General features: G+C 45.8%; 1 non-coding gene across 1 annotated transcript; it reads left to right on the top strand.

The window, feature by feature from the left end:
- The first annotated feature begins 6,345 nt into the window (after window positions 1-6,345).
- On the top strand, window positions 6,346-6,450 carry LOC116910629. The gene has a single exon (XR_004389168.1). It is a non-coding gene; the product is annotated as a U6 spliceosomal RNA (small nuclear RNA).
- The last annotated feature ends 8,520 nt before the right edge of the window (window positions 6,451-14,970 follow it).

The raw sequence follows: 14,970 nt of genomic DNA, 5'->3' as shown, positions 1-14,970 counted from the left end.
CTTGACGTCCAGATGAACCGTACATAATTTAAGTTCAGCATTCCAAAGTTAAACAACTAGTTTTCCAGTTAAACAATTCGGGAATCAAATTATCCTATTTTGATTTCTGTGAAATAAATGTACATGAGGCTATCCTATAAGAGAGTGAGTTTCTAGTTTGGTTTGGTTTTGGTTTGGCTTGGGTTGTTTGGCAGACTCTCACTGTATAACCCTAAATGGGCTAGAATTTTCTATGCATCCCAGGCTGGCCTTGAACTTGCATCAGTCCTCTTGTCTCTGCTCCCAAGTACTGAGATTACAGACCTGAACCATCACACCCATCTTTAGTCATTGTTTGTGGAAATCACCTGTCCTGACCACCTAAAGGGAGATATTGTTGCCTTAAGTCAGAAATGCCACACGGTTTATGGAAGTCTTCACTTGAGCATGTCTTCCTACCTGCTCACTCCTGGCTGAGTAGGTGAGCAGTTTCAGGTTCCGGTGCTTATAGGTAACATTCTTTGACCATTCACTGATGTCGGAATGACCATTGTTTGTTGAAACAGTAAGATTTTTGCCTGAGAGGGCCAATTAACCATGAGGAATTACTTACAAATACTTTAAATGGGGCTCTAAGTTTCTTTTCTGTGGTGTTCGTTTCTTAGGGGACATTTTTAGGCTGGATTAATTACTACAATTTAACTCTGCTGGAAATAAAATAAATATCAAAGGCTTTGCTGGAAATGAATGCTGGCCTCCAGTCTAGAGAAAAGATTGAAAGATTTCTCTCTCCAGATAAAGAAACTGGAAAGTGAGTCACAGCCTCTCTCTGGGAGCAACTGCACAAAGCTCAGAAAAGGGTTCAGCTCAGTCCTTTTCACCCAAGACCTACTGCCACCTGAACCAGATGGTGCCGGAGGACAGGGCTCACTGGATGGCCAGTCATTTGCTTGTGATTGTCATAACTGTAAGAATGTAGGAAAGATCTCAGGACAGATTATTTTAGAAAAATACTACTAGTTTCTATCTATTGGATTCCAAGGATGGCGATAGTAGTGATAATGATGAAGGAGGAGGGAGAGGAAGAGGAGAGATAAAAGAGGAGGAAGAGGAGTAGGAAGAGGAGGAGGAGGAAGGAGTACAGAAGGAGTACAGGAAGGAGGGAGAGAAGCTGGAAGTAGTGGAAGAGGAATGAGGAGAAGACACAGGAAAAAGGAGGAGGAGGAAGAAGATAGGAAGAGAGAAGCAAAACAGTCACAGATCGCAGAACAGAGCACCAAGAGAAGCAGTATCATCGGTGATGGCGACAGCTGCAGTCGTGTCGTGCTCCTGCTCCAGACATTGCCTCACATAGTTTTCACACTTGACATCACTTAGACAACACTGTCGTCCCTTGCAAATAACAGAACCAAGGCTTGGAGGCAGTTTTTAAATAAACCTAATGACTGAGCAGGTGAAGGCACCAAGCCTGACCACCTAATTCCATCCATGGTGGAGGAGAGAACTGACTCCTGTAAGTTATCCTCTGACCTCCCAACATGCATGCACATAGAAGCTGTCCTCTGTTTTACACACACACAGAGAGAGAGAGAGAGAGAGAGAGAGAGAGAGAGAGAGAGAGGAGGGAGGGAGAGAGAGAGACAGAGACAGGGACAGAGACAGCAGACAGAGACAGAGACAGAGACAGAAACAGAGAGACAGAGAGAGAGAGACAGGGACAGAGACAGCAGACAGCAGACAAAGACAGAGACACATGATAAATAAATACATAACTAAGTAAATAAAACAAAGATAAAATAAGACAATCAGATCCCCCTAATCACACTACTAAGAGAGAGAATGGGCCGAAGGGCCGTGAAATTGCTCAGTCAGAAAAGTATTCACTGCACAAGCATAAAAACCTGATTCAATTCTCAGAGCCCACATGAAAAGTTGGACATGACAGTGTACTAGCAACACTAAGAGATGGAGACAGGGGCATCCCCGGGGCTCACTGGCTAGCCTGGCTTTCATGGAAAGTCTCAGGTCTGTGAGAACCTGACTCAAAAATCAGAAGGTGGATGGTACACTGAGGAATGATAATAGAGGCTGTCCTCTGTTTCAGAAACACACACACACACTGAAACATACATGTGCACATGTGTGTGTTCATACACGTACACACAGAGAGAAGGAGTAATTTGAAAGCCGCTGTTTTAGCATGTCAATTATCGATTGCTATGTAACACAATGCCCTGACTTAGTGGGTCAGGAATCCAGGCGTGGCTTAGTAGGTGCCACAGGTTCCCTCAGGGTCTATGATCAAGCTGTCAAAGAGGTCTGAAGTCTAATCCAAAGGTTTAACAAAGATTCGTTCCTAACCTGACTCAGGGTGGGGGAATCTCTTGACAGGATTTATTTCTTAGTGGCCTGTTGGATCGAGGGTCTCTGTTTCTTGCTGCTGGTCAGAAATGAGTCACTACACTGAGTCTACCCTTTGGAGAAGAGAGTTACACCAAGAGCTGCTGATCCCTGAGCCTGGGTTAAAGGCTCTTTACCCACAGCTGTTTCCTTGCAGATTAAGCAGACTGCATTATTACACACAGCACTCAGTCTTCTGAAAGGGCCTTCTCCTGTTCTCAAGTTCACTACCTGTGTTTGTCTTGCCCACACCCTGATGTGATTCCCTGATGCATTTGAAGTCTAGCCACAGTCTTCTGCGTTGCAACCTTCCTCCTCACTCCCCTCCACTCCCAAAATAGTCAATCCAGAGACGCCTCGTGCACCACATCTAGCATGGGAGCACCTAATGCAGTGCCTAGATTTACAGATCAGAGCACTAAGACTCAGACTCAGTCCAGAGAAGGGGCCTCTCTTCCCACAGGAAGCCAGAGGCAGGGCAGGGACCCTGAGCCTCATCTGCAGCATATCCCAACACACCAAGATCCTTGCTGGGAAATCAATCCAAACCAGGCGCTCGAGCTCTAGGGGAAATGCAGACATTTCATCAACATACAAATGAGGGAAACACTTAGGTGGCTCTTCTCCCCCTGTCCCCATCCTTTTCTTCACAGGGGGCTGACTTCATTCCCTCCTGAGAGTGGGAAGAACTCACTAGTTAACTGAGCAGTGAGCAAGCCTTTTTATGCGAGCAGCCTGGGACTTCTGGTGAATGCGGCTTCACTGTGGTCACACAATGCCCTCTAGCCTTGAGTCAGGGTAGTTCCAGGAGGAAAAATTTGAAAACAAGGGAGGATCGTGAAACACACAAAGCCCACTGTGCAGTTTGGACAAAGCTGTACAAGATGGAGATCCTGCGGACCCAAGAAGTGCCAAAGTGCTATGAGAAATATGGGCACAGTGCCAACGACCCTGAGAGTCTGTCTGTCCCTTTCACAGGCTCTGAAGAGGGGCCACAGCAACATTTACAAACGAAAGGGTTGAGATCTTTTTGTAACTTTCCAAATATCTGGATCATTTTCCCTGATGCAAAAGAGACTGCCAAAACAGCCGTGCACCCTTTGATGGTGGTGGTATTTGGCTGTTGGGGTGCTGGGGATTCATCCTGAGCCTTGCACCTGCTAGGAAAAACTGCCAGGGCTTCATCCATAGCCTACCTTTCATATATCCATTCCAAACACTATAAGGCTTAGTGTCATACATTTTCCCTGCCCTGTCCACCATCTAGAGTATTGCACTCCTGCCTCTGAATAGCCAATAGAAAGCTGGTGTTTGTATTGCAAGTTTGTCCAACTCTTGTCTACTAAATACCTATGTGCTAAGTGTTGAGGGTTTGAGCCAGAATGAATTCCTATGGCATTAAGTAATGTCTCTCCAATTTCCACCCACTCCCTTGCTCCAAGTCCCTGGGGTCCACTCAGATCACCCTTCATGCCAGGGTTGGGGGTGTTCAAAGCATCTCTTCTTCCTACCCACTAAAATGGTTCCAGGGAATCAACATTCCAAGGTAAACCTTGGAATTAAGAAGAGAAGGTGGCTGCACTCGCCCCTACAGTAGAAGCTGCAAGAAAACAAAGGTAAGTCAGCCAAAGAGAGCTGAGCCCGGGGAAAAAAACACATCTGATGGTGTCCTGGGCTCCGGACCCTTTATCTGTCTTCTAAGAAAACTGAAACTGACTTTCTATTGTCAACGAAAAGTGTCTTTGGTGGATAATCAGTCCTTAAGGAGCACACAGTCCAGTAAGGCAAATTGTATCTAATACAGAATATTATATGAGCATGACTGCTATTATGGAAACATGCATACAAGGGTGGTTTATTTTTTCTGAAAATAAATAGAGGGAATGTTAAAGAATCCCCTGTAGGAAGTCTGCCTTCTGCCGTGATGTGTCAGAACAATTTGGACAGTCAGCAATAGTCAGGAGGAAGGACACAGATACAGAAAAATTAGAGGGAGAGAGGACCATGCTCCAAAACAAGTGTGAGCTCCATGAAGCTGCATCTTCTGGGGTGCATACATGTCTGTCCCACTCAAAAACTCATAAGACTTGCATAACACTGAGTCCAGTCAATATTCCAGCATAGGCTGGGAAGTAGCTCATGAGACCGTGACTCCCCGTTGAGGAGCTGATGATAGTTAATGGTTGCTGGTGATAGGAAACGTCCTTTTCTTTGGTGATATAGCCTCTGGTAGGTTGCCTATGATACAGTAACTCCCATCCAAACCAACAGGAGATGTGAGAGCAAGAGGGGTTCCTTAGGGAGAAGAAGGGGCACCACAGAAGTCTGATAAAAGATGATGAAAAGAGGGGTTAAAAAAAGGCCAGAACCTATGTATGAGCAAGTCAAAGGACTTAAGTCTAAACTGGGATTTCATGTGTAGCTGAAATGACTCAGGCCTCAGCTATTTTGACCACAAAATCAGATCATGTTTATTTATTGAAATCATTTTTGAGATACATTACATGCCAGAAAACTCACCTTTTCCAAGTTTACATTTGGTGAGTTTGGGTGTGTTTATCAAGTCTACAACTATGATCAATGATCTACAGACTATCTCATCTCTATGTCTGCATCACACGCCCCTATACCCTCTTCCTCTCCACCCCAGCAGTGCTAATGTTCTCTGTCTCTATGAATTTGGCTATTCTAGAATTGCTTTTCATTAAGATTGCATTTATATTATTTTTTTATTATTATTTTAAGGTGCTGGAGATCAAAACTTGGTCTCTGGGCATGCACTCGCTATTGTGGGTATTTCTGTCTAAAAATGAGAGAAAGAGATAGGGAGGGAGGAAGAAAAGGAGGAGGGAGGGAAAAGGGAGGGAGGGAGGAGGGAGGGAGGAGAGAGAGAGAGAGAGACAGAGAGAGATCAAGCAGAGAGACACCGGAGAGGAGGGAGGGAGGGAGAGAGAGGAGAGAGAGAGAGAGGAGAGGAGGAGAGAGAGAGAGAGAGGGTCCTTTCAGGCACAGTGTAAACATCAGAAGACAGCTTTCAGGAGTCAGTTCTTTCCTTTCTCCATGGGTTTCAAGGATTGAACCGAGGTTGATAGGTCTGTGTGACAAGTGAGCCATTTCAACAAGCCAACAGTAAGATTCTATTTTCTTTCTTTCCATGTTGTTGGTGGTGGAGGGGGGAATGGGGAAGAACCATGGTGGTTTTTTTTAGTTGCTCTCCACCTTCTTATTTTGAGACAAGATCTCTCATTGAACCTCCAGCTAACATTTTCAGATTGACGGGGTGGTTAATGATACCACAGGATCTGCCTGTCTCTACCCCATCCTCTATACTGGGGCCACAAATCCATGCCCGCCCATGCAGCAAGTGCTCCACTGGCTGAACTATTTCTCCTGCCTCAAGGCTCTGTTTTCTCTCCCCCCCACCCCTTCTTCCTGTTGCTCGACTAGTCATGTCACTCAGCCTACCTGAAGTATGTCCCCATCATCCATTCAAAATCTTCCAAATCCGGTCGGGAACACTTTGCCTTTGGGGATAATTGGGCTAAGAGATTACAGTTAGAGGCTGGGATAAGGGTCATAGGCGAAAGAGGACCTGAACAGTAAACAGGATGGTGTACAGCCAACGGTGAGAGGAGAGAGAATGTGCCAGGGATGAGAATCTGAGGGGATTGAAGCTCAGGCTCTGTGTGGAAAAACCCCAAAGCCACTGAAGAACAGAAAGGAAGCAAACAGACTTTTCTTTAGGTTCACTCTTCCAGATAATAGGTACTTGCTTACCACAGAATCTCCCCATGTTTGGCTGCCCTCCAAAGCTAACTTCTTCTTGGCTCCATTAAAATAAACATCTTCATTGACTAGAGCTGGGAATATCAAAGAAATTTGGGGATTTCAAATTCTTTCATCATTATCGTTGAAAGACATTGCCACATTTGATATGAGACAGGGGGATAAAAATGAAGGCAGTGTCGTGTTTGCTTCAACACGCATAACTAAAATTGGAATGGTACAGAGATGATTAGCATAGCCCTTACACAGGAGGGCACTCACGTCTGTGAAGCATTCCGCGTTTTTTAAATAATGAAGAAATTCTCAGGGCATAGTTCTAGAAAGTGGGATGAGTTTCTTCTGAAATCTAGAATATTCCATCTCAGGCTGAGGAGCCTGGGAAGAAGGGTGTTGTCAGAATAGTCTTCCTTCTCCTGTCTTGTAATATATTTCAAAGTGCACGCGTTGCTAAGTTATGCATCTACTCATTTGAGCAGCTCGAGACAGTGACAGCTAGATTAGCTTGTGTCAGGATTTAGCATGTCCCCAAATCACCTCAAGTTCTTATTTTAAAAGTCAGGCTCCTGGATACTATCCCCAGAGTTTCACAATGTCCTTGAAGCAAGCGTTTGAGGAAGAGACTTGGGAAGCACCAAATAAAGATTTGGGCACAGCAAATAGTTCTCCAGTCACAAATGAACTCTATACTGTTGAGCATGTCTGTTGAAGCTCTAGGCTGAGGCAAGGTCTGAATATAAGCCATCAATTAGTGATGTCTGCTGTGGGCAGAGCACGGACAGCTGAGGCACAAAGGGCACGGGTTTCTCATTCCTGTAGCAATCATTCACTGAGCACACAGCATGAGTCCTCCTTCCCAAGAGCTATGGTAATCACCTCTGCATATGCTGGCTTTAGTTTATATATGCCAAAGAGATTGTGAGAATTCCTTCCTTCACATCTGATACGAGGATCTCTGTGCACTAACAGATAGACCCAGGAAGACGGTCATTTCAGTCCATGCTGTAGGAAAACCTTTGGCTTTTGGTTTCCTAAAACCAATAGTGTGGTTGAATACAAAGTGTAGTGCTGTGGCAGGGCAGTAACAGGAACAAGGAAGTATGCCTATCTGAGTCTGCTCCTAGCGAATGAACAGGAATTTTCCAAGTGAAAGAAGGAGAAAATAAACCAGACAGAGTTGAGTGCAAACAGGCATACTAGAGAACTATGTTTCCTGGAATTTGGTTATACACACGCACACACGCACACGCACACACACATACACATGCACACACGCACACACACACACGCGCGCACACACACACACACATGCGCGCGCGCGCGCGCACACACACACACACACACACACACACACACACACACACGTGCCTGCACATGCACTTCCCATGACTCTTCTTTACTATGTCCGAGCCCCTCAGACATGCTGTTTCTCAAAATTTTAAGACTTCCAGGGTGAGACATTGGAGGAGTTGGAACAAGGGAAGGGAAGGAGAAAATGATGTAATTATATTTTTATTAAAATTTTAAAATGACTAAACAAAAGACTTATGGTGCTCCCACATAAAATCTTTGTCTCCCTGTAGGCCAGTCTGTGTTCGAATGTCTCCGTTTGAATGTCACGTCTTGTTCAACAGAGTCACAGGAACTTAGCATGGGGGTAGGGTGCTCACCCCTGCTGGAGTACACCACATGTCAGGTAAAGCATAAGGAAGCAAAGCCAGACAGGTATGAATACCTAACCGCTGTACACTCACCTGGCCACACACAAGTCAAGGCAGTGGCCATTCTGCCATATATACTGTCTTGCCACACATGAATCACACATCTAACAAACTGGGAGACTACATGATAAGTTCCTCCACCCTTCCCCATCCCCACACCAGCACTGGAACAACCTTCAAATGCCACACCCATGCGGACACACGTGCACACAGAATTACAGAGGTGGGGTGGAGGAGAGAGGGAAGCAGGGAGGGAGAAGGAGCAGGGAAGGAAGAGTTAACCCACAGAACCGGAAGCAGGGGCCACAGTGGTTTGTTTTTCTACCCATCACCTTGAAAGTACCATTTCTTGGCTTACACATTTCACAGATTTCGATAGAGCATCAGTTACGTGCCAGACACACTATGTATTAAAGATACAGAAGTAAGACTTCTCTCCTTCTGCAACACGAGTAATAGCTAGGGACCCAGAAATCCCACAGGCAGATGTATCTGTTAACAGCAATCACCATAAACAAATACAATTGAATAATCAGAAAAAGGAGGGCATGGGGGGAACAGGAAGAAAGGGAACAACTTTAGCCAGACAGGCAAAACGTGATGTTTGAGGTGTGCAGGTGTCACTGGGGAGAGAATGGCTGATAGGAAGCCAATCCCGCAAAGATGGAAGGAACAAAGACTCCATGGGGAAGCACCACCATGAAGTAGGGAGAGACTGGAAGCTTTGGGCGGCAGATGGAAGGTCCATAGACCTAGCACATGGCGGGAAGGGAGAAGAGTTGCAAAATCAACATCTGGTGGGAGAGTTGGGCAGGAGGCAGACAATGAAGGGCTTTGACTTGAAAGCAGCAGTGAAGAAATGTAGCTCTTTGGGGAGCGTACTTTGCCTAGCATGCGCCAAGCCCTGAGTTTGATCCCCTGAGGCCACATAAACCAAGACTACCCCTGTCGTTCTAGTACTTGTGGAGTAGAGGCCGGAGGATCAGAAGCTTAAGGTTATCCTTAGCTACATAGCACTTTTAAGACCCTCTCTTAAACTGCAGAAAAGAAGAAAAGACGTGAGTCCGAATTGCAATGGTGACCATGCAGGCTGCAATTAATCATAAGGGTATAAAGGGCAGCCTAGGAAGAGTAGCTGCCCAAGATATAATGTCTATGCGCTCCTGATCTATACAGCAGCACCGTACGGGCCATTGCTTGGATGAAAACAACTGAGCACCCACGTGGTTCATGTAACATGATGAAAGTCACATGACTAAGAAGTAACAGCCAAGATTCACTCAGGTGTCTGAACAAAGCACACGTGTCATCAGCAAGCTCCACATTTCTCTGTCACAAGATGGAGCTCAGGGCCATTTTCAGAGTCATGCAAATTCAGACACAAGGATTCCCAGGCCCTCAAATCTGCAGCAACTCAAACATGAATTAAAAGGCGTTCTGAAGGCTGAATCCCAGCAGACCATGAATCTGAGGCTCTCAGGAAATTAGCCTTGAACATATGGAGTATTTACATTAGACCTGTCTGTCTTAAAAGCCAGCAAATACCATACCGTATGCTTACTCTGTGCTGAGCCTTCCAAGTGCTTTCCATGTTGGATTCCTCACCAACTGCGTTATGAGGGCATTCCTGTGGTAGGGAACAAAACGATGGAGACCTCTGCTCAATCGTCTCCTGACAGCAGGAGGAATACCCTGAGCCTTGAGCACATCCCAGCGGCTTTTCAGATCCCGCTGTAACATGCTGCACAGTAGGTACTCACGTACAGCCAATGATGGAATGCCATTCCTCGCAATTACTCACTCCACACACACACACCCCTTTGCTCTCATCCTCCAGGACCCCACAGAGCTATGCCACCTAACTCTCTTGTGATTCTGCCACATTCTGTTCATCGGCTCCATTTTGTGAAAAGCTGAGGCTCTCAAAAGCCTTCCCCTTCTAAGCTAAGGCTCTAACTCCAGCTTCCCAATGGCGTGGCTGTTATCCTGAGGTCTAAGGGAATCTTGGGAATGGAAACATGAATCTGGGGTGAAACTTGAGGGTGGACTTGGTGACCGTAGCAGTCTTGTCCCAACTGCTCTGCTCAAGTCTAAGGCGGGACTGTTTACCTTTTTTTTTTTTTTTTTTTTTTTTTTTTTTTTTTTTTGGTAATGAATTAAAATAAATTGAAAAGAATGATTGCCCAATTGTTGACTCGCTGATGCTGTCCTAGGCCGTGTGTCAGCACTGGCATGGGATTGATGCAGGGTAAGAGTTAAGGCTTGAATTATTATCAGAATTAGGGTGCTTTATTGGTTCACATCACCCAATCTTCCCCAGCCATTATGGCTTCACCAAAACATTAAACTACTTTAAACTTTCATTTTCCTCTTAAAACTAAATTAGTTCGGAGGAAATTGTGTTTTCTGAGCTCCAGTTCCAGCCTCGGGCAGAGGGAGTTACAGTACAGCGCACAAATAAACAACAATCACGGCCTAATTACTAAGTAGCAGGAGCATCCCTGTCAAGTGACAGGGTCCTGGAAGGAGGCAGGGCTCAAGTGGATGGCTCTGGAAGCCTGGAGATATTGACATGGTAATCTTCTGCTCTTGTAGCCCTGAAAGACCAAGGCAAAGGGCCCTCCAAGGCACCTGCCAGGCCCCTGCGCCCAGGAGGCTAACCGGTGCTATCCTGTGCTTACTGCCCCCATTGAGGTCCCTGTTGGGATAACCATAATAATAGAAGCTGAGCAACTACCAGACCTCGGTGCATGACTCAAACTGAGCCACTCATTAAAGTTAAGACTACTGGATTAAGATCTGTTTGCTGAGGATCTGTTGTGTGTCAGAAAATATACTGTGCTCTCGGTTTTTAATCGTTATCAGACATCTATTCTTTCTGTCTACATTCTTTGATAAAATATTCCTCTCGTGCCGAGCATATATCAAATCTTTTTGGCTAAAGATGAGCCTATTGTAGACCCTCCAACAATGGCGTGGTTGGGGCTAAGCCAAGCACAGGACCACAGTCATTGCAGGACATTGGTCATTTGATTACTGCCACACCAACCACAGGGCCTCAAATAGTCCAATAGGAAAGCTGAGCCCAAGGAATATCAGTCATATGACTGAGGTTAAACCATTTGTAGGACCTCACCACACTGACATGGGACTGGTTCAAGGGTAGCAGTAGACGGAAGCCAAGCCAATCACAATTTTTCTCCAGGATTTTTCTGCCTAGAGCTAGAAATAAAGTTGTGTCCTCCAAGATCTAGAAAAATACAACTTCTATCTATCAATGGCCATGGGCGGGGAGGAGGGGGGTGAAAGCCATCCACAGGAAGACACAAAAGTGGTGAGTGGGGGTAGCAGGCCTGGAAAACTGAGGTATGGAAGGAGAGAAAGATTACCGTCTCCGACAAGACTCCCATTCTCTACCAGTCCATAAACCATCCCAGCTTTCACCTCCCATGAGTTTAGTCAAGATAGATTCCTATCATAAGCAGGTAGGGGCTGAAGTGTCCTACAAGTAACTTAGTCATATGACTGATATTCCTTGGGCTCAGCTTTATTATTGTGGCCTCATCTCAATAGCTAACACTTCCTGAGCAAACTCTGCAGACAGGCACCCACATGACTCATTTCACTGAGTTCCTAAATCTATAGAACTATGAAGGTGTTACCAAGGATATGCCCATTTCATATTTAAGGAAACTGAGGCACAGAAATAGTAAGGTGATTTCTCAAAGGTCATACACCTTAGAGATATAAAAGGAAAACAGCTTCTGTGCTGCCTTGCAGGAAATGGTGCGGAAACTGGGTATCCCCCTTCCCAGGTGTGGGAAGATTTAGAGTGTCAGAGCCTGAGACCCAGCTACCCTTCTTCATCGGCCTCTCCCTTACTTCCAGACAAAATCTGCCCTTTGGATTTTCTCAGCCGCTGCACCAGTGCACAAGCCCTGAGCTGATCCCTTTTTATTTCTACGAATGGAAATATCTTTATTGTGTTTTTCTTTTTCCACTGTATCTGAAGATGATCCACGCGGCCTGATGTTATTCTCACTGGTAGTGCTCCAGCCCACAGATGCCAAGGGCTGACACTTCCTGTTATACAACTGTTCCCAACTTCCAGGGCAATTGCCCCTGGCAGAAGCAGCTCCAGACAGGCCAGAGCGTTTGATGCCGAGAGAGCGTGTCAAGGTTGCCTGGGCATTTGCTAGTCCCTTTTAATTTTGAGAGCAAGAGAGTCTGGATGTACAGAAATGAAGGGAAGGCAGAAAGACAAGGAGATAGAAGGGCAAGGTGAGATAAAGTGGGGTTTGTGAAGCAGCAGTCAAGAGCAAAACCAATATCATCATTGCTCATCCCCTGCTGGGTTCCTGATAAGACAAGGCATTTGAGATTGCTCCTGAAAATGGGGACTTGGCCAGGGTGACCTTGGATGCAAGAATTCTTCACTCACAAAGCAACCCAGAACTCTTCCTGTTTCAGGCCCAGCAGTGGATGTGGCCTGAGAAGAGCCCCTGGGTCCCCATGAAAGCCTTGCCTTGTGACTGGGATTGCAAACAAGTCACCTATTTTGGCATATTTTCTAGGAATTTCTTCTTTGGGGAGAGAAGAAGTGGCTTCAGTAACAGTTAACATGGGGCTAGCATGGTTCCCTGTGAGGTTAAAGTGTGAGTCTCTTGGCAGCAAGCGCAAACAACCCCTGGTAGCTGGAGTACCCTCCATCAGCCTCCCACCCTCTGGCTTCCATAAAACCAGCATCCAAAATAGATTCCTCTCTGCAGGAGACTGAAGGGAGGAGGGGACTTTTTAGATAGGGGGTATATTCCATTCCTACCATGGATGCAACAAATTACTATAAACCTAGAGGCTTAGAACCATACATATTAATTAATCTACAACCCTGGAGTCTGGAATTGGCTCCAGGGAAGAATTCATTTCATTGTCCTCTTCAGCTTCTGGTGGTCACCAGCAGTCTTTGGCTCATAGCCCCTTCCTTCAAGCCAAGTTACTCTCATTCTAACAGCTCTGTGTTCTGCTCTTTCTTCTGTCTCCCTTTTCTACTCTGGGGAAAGCCAATGATTACAATACACTTACCTCAACTCTCCAGGATGACCAGTCAGAAAACCACCTACTGTCTTTATTCCCCTCTGTGAGACAAACTAACAGAGTCTTAGGTTCTGAATCAGGATGTGAACATTCATTTTGATCATTACTCTACTGCCTATTATAGAAGCTTTGGCAAAATTCTCCATTCTGTGTATTTGTGTGTTGTTACTGTTGATTTGGGATAGCACCTCAAAAGGTAGCCCAGGCTAGCCTCCAACTTGTGGCCCTCCTGCCTCAGCCTCCAAAAGAATTAAAGGCATGCTCATGAAATCTTCACTAATACACTGGGTGTGTGGCTTCCTTTTTCCAAGGTCAGGGAGAGGACTTGGCAAGTGACTCAGAAACTTGTCGCTCACCACCCCACCCCAAGAAAACAATGTTTGCATGAATGTCTGCTAAAGCACTGTTGACACTCATATATGTGCTTGAGTCCAGGCTGACCTCAAGCTCTCATTGTTCTGCGATGAGATTAGAGGTGTGCACAGTGATGTCTGGTAACAAAAGCTGGGGACTCTCCAAGACGGCCCCTCCTTCATAAGCAGACAATGAGACCTTCTTGCACACATACGATCACCACAATCTCTCCTAGGGAATGACACATGCTTGCTTACACCCAGGATTTCTCCCTGTGCTACTGTGTGGTCATGGTGCTGACACAGGTCCTAGATTGCCAGGATGTTGCTTCAAAGAAGACTTCGCTGTCCCGTCAGAGTCGCCAGTCTGGAGGTGGTTATGCAATGTGGGGCAGCAGTGCCACAGGTAGATTAGCACACGCTCACTTTAGGCCCTTGGACTATCAGTCCTTGGTAGGACTTGATAGAGTCCTTGGCTCTCTGTCCATGGCTAGCTGACTACCGGCCAGAACATTGGATTTAGATCCTTGAAGCAAGACTAAGACACCAATGCAGACACCCTGACATCTAGGGACAGGTAGTTTGAGGGTTGTGGGTGGCTCAAGGGTCCTCTGATGCAGCCTAAGTTCTGGACATGTGAGTTTTAAAGGCTCCAAGTTGCAAACGTTGGTCTTTCTTTCCAGGGTCAGTGCTGTTGCTGGGGAAGACCCCCTTCTGGTTCCTTCTATGCCTTGCCTCTGCCTCCTCTTTTCCCTCTCTCTTCTCTCTTCTTCTCCTCTCTTCTCTCTTCATCTTCTCTCTTCTCTCTCTCTCTCTTCTCTCTCTCTCTCTCTCTCTCTCTCTCTCTCTCTCTCTCTCTCTCTCTCTCTCTCCTGGTCATTTCCCCCACCCCTCTGTTTGTGTCTCCTATCTGTCTCTAGCTCTGACCTTCCACCTGCTCTGTCCCTACCTATTTCTTTCTTTACCTTTCTGATTTTCTTTGTCTCCCCATCTCTGTTTTCTCTACTGGTCTCCTGTGTCTCTGTCCCTCTTTCTCTGTCTCTGGATCTGTTCCCCTGTGTTCCTGTCTCTGTCCCTCTGTCTCTCTCTCTGCCTCTGGATCTGTCTCCTGTCTCTGTCCCTCTGTCTCTTTCTGTCTCTGTATCTGTCCCCCTGTGTCTCTGTATCTTGTCTCACTCTCAGTGTGTGTTATGTGTGTATTCTGTGTGCGTGTTATGCATGTGTTATTTGTATGTGTATGCATGTGTGTGTCCATGTGTTTGTGTGTTGTTTGTGTGTGTGTTGTTGTTGTTGTTGTGTTGTTGTTCATATATGTTCTACTTCTATGATAAAAACAGTGACCAAAAATAACGTGGAGAGGAAAGGGTCTATTTCACTTACAGTGTACAGTCCATCACTGAGGGAAGTCAGGACAGGAACTAAAAATAGAAACCTGGAGACAAGAATTGAAGCAGAAACTGTGGAGGAATGCTGCTTACTGTCTTGCTTTTCCTGGCTTGCTCAGTTTGCTCTTTCTTATACAACTCATGAGAAACTACCCACTGGTGGCACCACCCACAGTGGGCTGGTCTTCTCACATCAAGAATTAATCAAGAAAATGCACTTCAGATATGCCTAAAGGCAATCTAACAGAGACAGTC

Source organism: Rattus rattus, chromosome 9 (genome assembly GCF_011064425.1).
Source record: "Rattus rattus isolate New Zealand chromosome 9, Rrattus_CSIRO_v1, whole genome shotgun sequence".
Taxonomy (NCBI): Eukaryota; Metazoa; Chordata; class Mammalia; order Rodentia; family Muridae; genus Rattus; species Rattus rattus.
This window is presented reverse-complemented; position numbering and strand designations above follow the sequence as displayed.